The sequence below is a fragment of the Nerophis lumbriciformis genome, linkage group LG07 (genome assembly GCF_033978685.3).
Source record: "Nerophis lumbriciformis linkage group LG07, RoL_Nlum_v2.1, whole genome shotgun sequence".
NCBI lineage: Eukaryota > Metazoa > Chordata > Actinopteri > Syngnathiformes > Syngnathidae > Nerophis > Nerophis lumbriciformis.
In genome coordinates this window covers 42,283,033-42,291,891 of record NC_084554.2, presented here as the reverse complement: position 1 = coordinate 42,291,891, position 8,859 = coordinate 42,283,033, and the positions used below count along the sequence as shown (strand labels likewise).

The 8,859-nt window shown below is 36.8% G+C and overlaps 1 protein-coding gene across 1 annotated transcript in view; it reads left to right on the top strand.

The window, feature by feature from the left end:
• The first annotated feature begins 824 nt into the window (after positions 1–824).
• The window catches only part of LOC133609492 (cadherin-12-like), a 364,499-nt gene continuing 356,464 nt past the window's right edge, over positions 825–8,859 (top strand). The window contains exon 1 of the mRNA XM_061965103.2: positions 825–1,072. The gene's annotated coding sequence lies outside the window, so the exon portion shown is untranslated. The remainder of the gene's footprint in view (positions 1,073–8,859) is intronic.

The following is an 8,859-nucleotide window of genomic DNA, read 5'->3' as shown; positions in this document are numbered from 1 at the left end:
TAGAGCATAATTGTGGCATGTCACCAGAAAGACAAACTGAAAACAATGAACTTAAATACTACAGACATGATTAACGAAAACAGGTGCGTGACTCAAAACGTGACACAGGTGCGTGACGTGACAGGTGAAAACTAATGGTTGCTATGGTGACAAAACAAAAGTGCACAAAAAGTCCAAAAACAAAACTGAGCATGACCAAAACAAAAACATGATCACACAGACATGACACCCATAACGTGATCATAATGATATCGTTTATGATCGTGATTGTAGAACTTAAGTTAAAACTAGGGTCGAAACATTAGAAACAGCTCCCAGTACAACGCAGCACTGTCGGATAACACTATGAAAAATACTACCATACACATGTTTGTCGTGCCAAAATTTACAAAATTACTCAATGTACACAATATTTTGTGTGCGGGGCTGCTAATTGGTCCCCGGGAGGTACCTGGCACATTTTGGTGCAGATCCAGGTAAAGGGGTTGTGCTCATTTTTCTCCTTCGTAAATAACGCCTTGTTTACACGGCCGTACCTAATGAAGTGTCCCGTGCCTGTTCATTGTGGGCAAATAAACTCAACTGGGGGTGGTGTGTGTGTGTGTGTGTGTGTGTGTGTGTGTGTGTGTGTGTGTGTGTGTGTGTGTGTGTGTGTGAGGGGGGAGGCTTTCTAGTTGCCTCTTATCTTCCCTCCCTCCCTCACCCTCTTGCAGGAAGATGGTGTGTGTGTGTGTGTGTGTCTCTCTCTCTCTCTCTCACACACACACATGCAGGCATTTCTTTCCCGCTTGCTTTTGCGCTCAGTCGGCAGTCTGCAGAGCGCACATGCAGCACGCCACTTTCTGCCCTCTCCACACACACACACACACACACATGCATGCGAGCATACACACTGAGTGACAGTCCTGGTCCACTGAGGTCCAAGTGTTCCCAGCGGGGGGGGGGACGCGCGCGTGGAAGCATGAGAGGACGACAGGACGCGGGTGGGAATTAAACGGAGTGGAGACTCGGTAGAGGACGACCAGGTTTGGACGCTTTGGATTAAAAACGAAACCGGGCTTCCGAGCTGAGGGTGAGTACAGTGCATGTCTTGTCTCCTGTGCAGGTGTACGCACCTTCAAGACCGCAATCGGGGCATGTTTGGCGTCCGCTCCTGGTTAATTGAGATTTAGAGCATCACCGGGGCTTGATTGGCTTGACCCATTTGGGGCTTGACGGGAGCGCTCCCGGCACTTTGTGCGGACGTTTGTTGCGGAAGTTGCGGACTCTCAGTGTGCTGCTCAGTGTCAGGCTGGGGGATTAAAAGCCCTTCGCCTGCCCACTCTGCACCCCGGCGATATTACCATCGGTTCTGAGCATCCCCGCCGTGTGGACACCGGGATTAGAGGCAACAATCCGAGAGGCTTGGCGGAATCTGATTTGCAGAGAAACAAGGGATCACACATGCAACCATGCACCCCCCCTACACACACACACACACACACACACACACACACACACCACTAACTCCTCTATCTGCAGCAGGCAGAGTCTTATTTAGATGAGACACGGGGTCAGAATTACCAGAACTCGGAGACACATTGACTTACAATAATTGTTCCATCACGGTGTGCACTTTGCATCGCCTTACATCCGCTCTCTTGCATCTAATGCACACACACACACACACACACACACACACACACACACACACACACACACACACACACTGGCAAAGTAGTGTGTTGTTGTTGTTGTTTTTGCACCAGAAGCATCACTCCGAGCCAGTCGAGGAAATCTTCTCGGCGAATCGGATGCGAGTCACTTTAAAGTCCGAAGTGCGGTCTTATCGGCAAAACACCTGCTTGGCAATAAGCAAATTGACCCCGCCAGGAGTTGGAGCCTGCAGAGCGCTCACACACACAACACACACACACACACACACACACAGTGGGGCCACTGTGCACTCAGCACCAGCATCTTGGCGTCTTATTCCTACATCGCTTTTTGTCACGCAACTTCTTGTCCGAATGATGTCACATTCTGTTTGTCGGATAATATCACTTTTTGCTATACTTCTTATTAACTGAACTAAATCACGTTTTGCCACATGTTCAATACTCCGAATTATGTCATGTTTTGCTAAGTATTTTATTATCTGTACCGTATTTTTCGGACTATAAATCGCAGTTATTTTCATAGTTTGGCCGGGCTCCAGTGCAACTTATATATGTTTTTTTCCTTCTTTATTATGCATTTTCGGCAGGTGCGACTTATACTCCGGTGCGACTTATACTCCGAAAAATACGGTATTATTTCACTAAACTGTACTTCTTATTCTCCTAATGATATCACTTTCAGTTATGCGTCTAAATATTCAATTCATACTTTTTGTTGTGTCTTATTCTCCGAATTATGACTTTTTGTTATCCGCTTATTGTCCAAATGATATCACTTTTGCTTCATGTCTTATTCTTCGAATGATATCACTTTTTGCTATACTTCTTATTTTCTGAATTAAATCACTTTTTGCCACACATCCAATACTCCAAATGATATCATATTTTGCTATGTGTCTATTACCTGTATTATTTCACTATATTGTATTACTTATTCTCCTAATGATATCACTTTCAGTTATACGTCTTAATATTCAATTCACATATCTGAAAGTGATATCATTAGGAGAATAAGTAATTCTTGTGATGAGATGGCGACTTGTCCAGGGTGTACTGCGCCTCCCCCCCCCCCCCCCCCCACCTCCCCCGCGACCCCAAAAAGGGACAAACTATAACAAAATGGATGAGTGGACTATTCAATTCATACTTTTTGTTATGTGTCTTATTCTCCGAATAATGACTTTTTGATATGCGTCTTATTGTCCGAATGATATCACTTTTGCTTCATGTCTTATTCTTCGACTGATATCACTTTTTGTTCTGCGTCTCATTCTTCGAATGATATCACTTTTTGTTATGCGTCTTCTTGTCCCAATGATATCTCTTTTGCTTCATGTCTTATTCTCCGAATGATATCACTTTTTGCTATACTTCTTATTTTCTGAACTAAATCACGTTTTGCCACATGTTCAATACTCCAAATGATATCATGTTTTGCTATGTGTCTTATTACCTGTATTATTTCACTATACTGTACTTCTTATTCTCATAATGATATCACTTTGTTATGCGTCTTAATATTAAATTCATACTTTTTGTTGTGTCTTATTCTCCGAATTATGACTTTTTGTTTTCCGCTTATTGTCCAAATTATATCACTTTTGCTTCATGTCTTATTTTTCGAATGATATCACTTTTTGCTATACTTCTTAATTTCTGAACTAAATCACGTTTTGCCACACGTCCAATACGCCGAATGATATCACGTTTTGCTAAGTGTCTTATTATCTGTATTATTTCACTAAACTGTACTTCTTATTCTCCTAATGATATCACTTTGTTATGCGTTTTAATATTCAATTCATACTTTTTGTTATGTGTCTTAGTATCCGAATTATGACTTTTTGATATCCGCTTATTGTCCAAATGATATAAATTTTGCTTCATGTCTTATTCTTCGAATGATATCACTTTTTGCTATACTTCTTATTTTCTGAACAAAAATCACGTTTTGCCACACGTCCAATACTCCGAATGATATCATGTTTTGCTAAGTGTCTTATTACCTGTATTATTTCACTATACTGTACTTCTTATTCTCCTAATGATATCACTTTGTTCTGCGTCTTAATATTCAATTGATACTTTTTGTTATGTGTCTTATTCTCCGAATTATGACTTGTTGTTATACGTCTTATTGTCCAAATGATATCACTTTTGCTTCATGCCTTATTCTTCGAATGATATCACTTTTTGCTATACTTCTTATTTTCTGAACTAAATCACGTTTTGCCACACGTCCAATCCTCCGAATGATATCATGTTTTGCTAAGTGTCTTATTATCTGTATTATTTCACTAAACTGTACTTCTTATTCTCCTAATGATATCACTTTGTTATGCGTCTTAATATTCAATTCATATTTTTTGTTATGTCTTATTCTCCGAATTATGACTTGTTATACGTCTTATTGTCCAAATGATGTCACTTTTGCTTCATGTCTTATTCTTCGAATGATAACACTTTTTGCTATACTTCTTATTTTCTGAACTAAATCACTTTTTGCCACACGTCCAATTCTCTGAATGATATCATATTTTGCTGTGTCTTATTACCTGTATTATTTCACTATACTGTATTTCTTATTCTCCTAATGATATCACTTTCAGTTATGTGTCTTAATATTCAATCCATACTTTTTGTTATTTGTCTTATTCTCGGAATTATGACTTTTTGCTATCCGCTTATTGTCCAAATGATATCAATTTTGCTTCATGTCTTATTCTTCGAATGATATCACTTTTTGCTATACTTCTTATTTTCTGAACTAAATCACTATTTTCCACACGTCCAATTCTCCGAATGATGTCATATTTTGCTATGTCTTATTATCTGTATTATTTCACTATATTGTATTACTTATTCTCCTAAGGATATCACTTTAAGTTATGCGTCTTAATATTCAATTCACATAACTGAAAGTGATATCATTAGGAGAATAAGTAATTCCTGTGATGAGATGGTGACTTGTCCAGGGTGTACACCGCCTTCCGCCTGAATTCAGCTGATATAGGCTCCAATGATCCCCCACAAACCCAAAAAGGGACAAGCGGTAGAAAATTTGATGAGTGGAATATTCAATTCATACTTTTTGTTATGTGTCTTATTCTCCGAATTATGACTTTTTGTTATGCGTCTTATTGTCCGATTGATATCACTTTTGCTTCATGTCTTATTCTTCGACTGATATCACTTTTTGTTCTGCGTCTCATTCTTCGAATGATATCACTTTTTGTTATGCGTCTACTTGTCCCAATGATATCTCTTTTGCTTTATGTCTTATTCTCCGAATTATATCACTTTTTGCTATACTTCTTATTCTTTGAACTAACTCACTTTTTGCCACGTGTCCAATTCTCCGAATGATGTGTGTCTTATTATCCGTATGATTCCACGTGTTATTATACTGTACTTCTTATTCTCCAAATGATATCACTTTCAGTTATGCATCTTAGTATTCAATTCATACTTTTTGATATGTGTCTTATTCTCCGAATGATATCACTTTCAGTTACACGTCTTATTCTGAGAATTATGACTTTTTGTTATGAGTCTTCTTGTCCCAATGATATCTCTTTTGCTTCATGTCCTATTGTCCGAATGATATCACTTTTTGCTATACTTCTTATTCTTTGAACTAAATCACTTTTTGCCACATGTCCAATTCACCAAAAGATGTGTGTCTTATTATCCGTATGATTTCACGTGTTATTATACTGTACTTAGTATTCTCCAAATTATATCACTTTCAGTTATGCATCTTAGTATTCAATTCATATTTTTTGTTATGTGTCTTATTCTCCGAATGATATCACTGTCAGTTACACGTCTTATTCTCCGAATTATGACTTTTTGTTATGCGTCTTATTGTCCAAATGATATCACTTTTTCTTTATGGCTTATTCTCCAAATGATATCACTTTTTGTTATGCGTTTTATTCTTCCATTGATATCACTTTTTGCTATACTTCTTGTTCTACAAATGATATCATATTTTGTTGTGTGTCTTATTATCTGTATGATTTCACTTGTTATTATACTCCAAATGATATCACTTCAGTGTTAGTATTCAATTCATACTTTTGGTTATGTGTCTTATTCTCCGAATTATGAATTTTTGTTATGCGTCTTATTGTCCAAATCATATCACATTTGCTTTATGTCTTATCCTCCGAATGATATCACTTTTTGTTATGCGTCTTATTCTTCGAATGATATCACTTTTTGCTATACTTCTTATTCTTTGAACGAAATCACTTTTTGCCACAAGTCCAAATCTCCGAATTATATATTTTGCTATGTGTCTTATTATCTGTATGATTTCACTTGTTACTATACTGTACTTCTTATTCTCCAAATGATATCACTTTGGTATGCGTCTTGGTATTCAATTCATACTTTTTGTTATGTGTCTTATTCTCCGAAATATGACTTTTTGTAATGCGCCTTATTGTCCAAACAATATCACTTTTGCTTTATGTCTTATTCTCCAAATGATATCACTTTTTTCTATACTTCTTATTCTTGAAACTAAATCACTTTGTACCACAAGTCCAATTCTCTGAATAATATAAAATGTTGCTATGTGTCTTATCATCTGTATTATTTCACTTATACTGTACTTCTTATCCTCCAAATGATATCACTTTCAGTTACACGTCTTATTCTCTGAATTATGACTTTTTGTTATGCGTCTTATTGTCCGAATGATATCACTTTTGCGTCATGTCTTATTCTCCGAATGATATCACTTTTTGTTATGCGTCTTATTCTCCGAATGATGACTCTTTCTTATGTGTCTTATTGTCCAAATTATATCACTTTTGCTTTATGTCTTATTCTCCGAATTATATCACTTTTTGTTATGTGTCTTATTGTCCAAGTTATGTCACTTTTGCTTTATGTCTTATTCTCCGAATGATATCACTTTTTGTTGTGTGTCTTATTCTCTGAAGTAGATCACTATTTTTTATGTGTATTTTATTCTGAGAATTACTTGACTTTCTGCTATACTCCATATTGTCCGAAGTATATCACTTTTGCCTTATGCCTTATTCTCCGAATGATATCACTTTTTGTTAAGAGTCTTATTCTTCGAATGATATCACTTTTTGTTATACTTATTACTGTCCGAATTATATCACAATTGCTATACTTCTTACTGTATTCTCCGAATTATGTCGCTTTTTGTTATGCGTTTTGTTCTCCGAATTGTGTCACTTTTTGCTGAACTTTTTATCCTTTAAATTTCACTTTTGCTATATTTCATATTCTCCGAATTATATCACTTTTTACTGTATGTCTTATTATCCGAAGTATATTACTTCTTGCTGTGCGTTTTAACCGCGGAATTATTTCACTTTCAGTTACGCGTGTTTTTCTCCGAATGATATCGCTTTTTGTTATGTGTCTTATTCTGCGAATGATATCATTTTTTGCTATACTTATTACTGTCTGAATTATATCACAATTGTTATACTTCTTACTGTATTCTCCGAATTATGTCGCTTTTTGTTATGCGTTTTCTTTTCCGAATTGTGTCACTTTTTGCTGAACTTTTTATCCTTTAAATTTCACTTTTGCTATATTTCATATTTTCCGAATTATATCACTTTTTACTATATGTCTTATTATCCGAAGTATATTACTTCTTGCTGTGCGTTTTAACCGCGGAATTATTTCACTTTCAGTTACGCGTGTTTTTCTCCGAATGATATCGCTTTTTGTTATGCGTCTTATTCTTCGAATGATATCACTTTTTGCTATACTTATTACTGTCCGAATTATATCACAAATGCTGTACTTCTTACTGTATTCTCCGAATTATGTCGCTTTTTGTTATGCGTTTTATTCTCCGAATTGTGTCACATTTTGCTGAACTTTTTATCCTTTAAATTTCACTTTTGCTATATTTCATATTCTCCGAATTATATCACTTTTTACTATTTGTCTTATTATCCGAAGTATATTACTTCTTGCTGTGCGTTTTATCCGCCGAATTATTTCACTTTCAATTACGCGTGTTTTTCTCCGAATTATATACATTTTTGTTATGCGTCTTATTCTCGGACTTAATTCACTTTTCTACGTGTGTACGGTCCGAGATGAGACCTTGATGGACCCAACCTACAATTAATGAACTCATTGGTGAACTCACTTCAATGTTATTCACTGGTGATAAACAACAAAATATAAATAGGATGAACTTGTTTTGTACGAACAGAACCCCTGCATTGATTGTGAACACATCAAACGTATCGTACTGTTTAGGGCAGTGTTTTTTAACCACTGTGCCGCGGCACACTAGTGTTCCGTGAGATACACTCTGGTGTGCCGTGAGAGATTATCTAATTTCACCTATTTGGGTTAAAAATATTTTTTGCAAAGCAGTAATTATAGTCTGCAAATTATGTGTTGTTGTTGAGTGTCGGTGCTGTTTAGAGCTCGGCAGAGTAACCGTGTAATACTCTTCCATATCAGTAGGTGGCAGCCGGTAGCTAATTGGTTAGTAGATGTCGGAAACAGTGGGAGGCAGCGCCAAGGTAAAAAGGTATGTAATGCTTAAACCAAAAATAAACAAAAGGTGAGTGTCCCTAAGAAAAGGCATTGAAGCTCAGGAAAGGCTATGCAGAACGAAACTAAAACTGAACTGGCTACTAAGTAAACAAAAACAGAATGCTGGACGACAGCAAAGACTTACTGTGGAGCTAAGACGGTGTCCACAATGTACATCCGAACATGACATGACAATCAACAATGTCCTCACAAAGAAGGATAAAAACAACTAAAATATTCTTGATTGCTAAAAAGAAAGTAGATGCGGGAAAACATGAAACTGCTCCAGGAAAATACCATAAAAAAAAGAAAAAAGCCACCAAAATAGGAGCGCAAGACAAGAACTAAAACACTACACACAGGAAAACAGCAAAGAAACTCGAAATAAGTCAGGGCGTGATGTGACAGGTCGTGACAGTACACCTACTTTGAGACAAGAGCTATAGTGATGCATGGTTGGTTATGGCTTAAAGTCATATCCAACAATTGCGACAATGACTTTTTACTGTCAACTGAGTTTCATTTTTTAATGATTTCTGCTGGTGGTGTGCCTTCGGATTTTTTTCAACGCGAAAAATGTGCCTTGGCTCACAAAAGGTTGAAAAACACTGGTTTAGGGTAACGGTTCGTAGAAATGTGTCGTTGG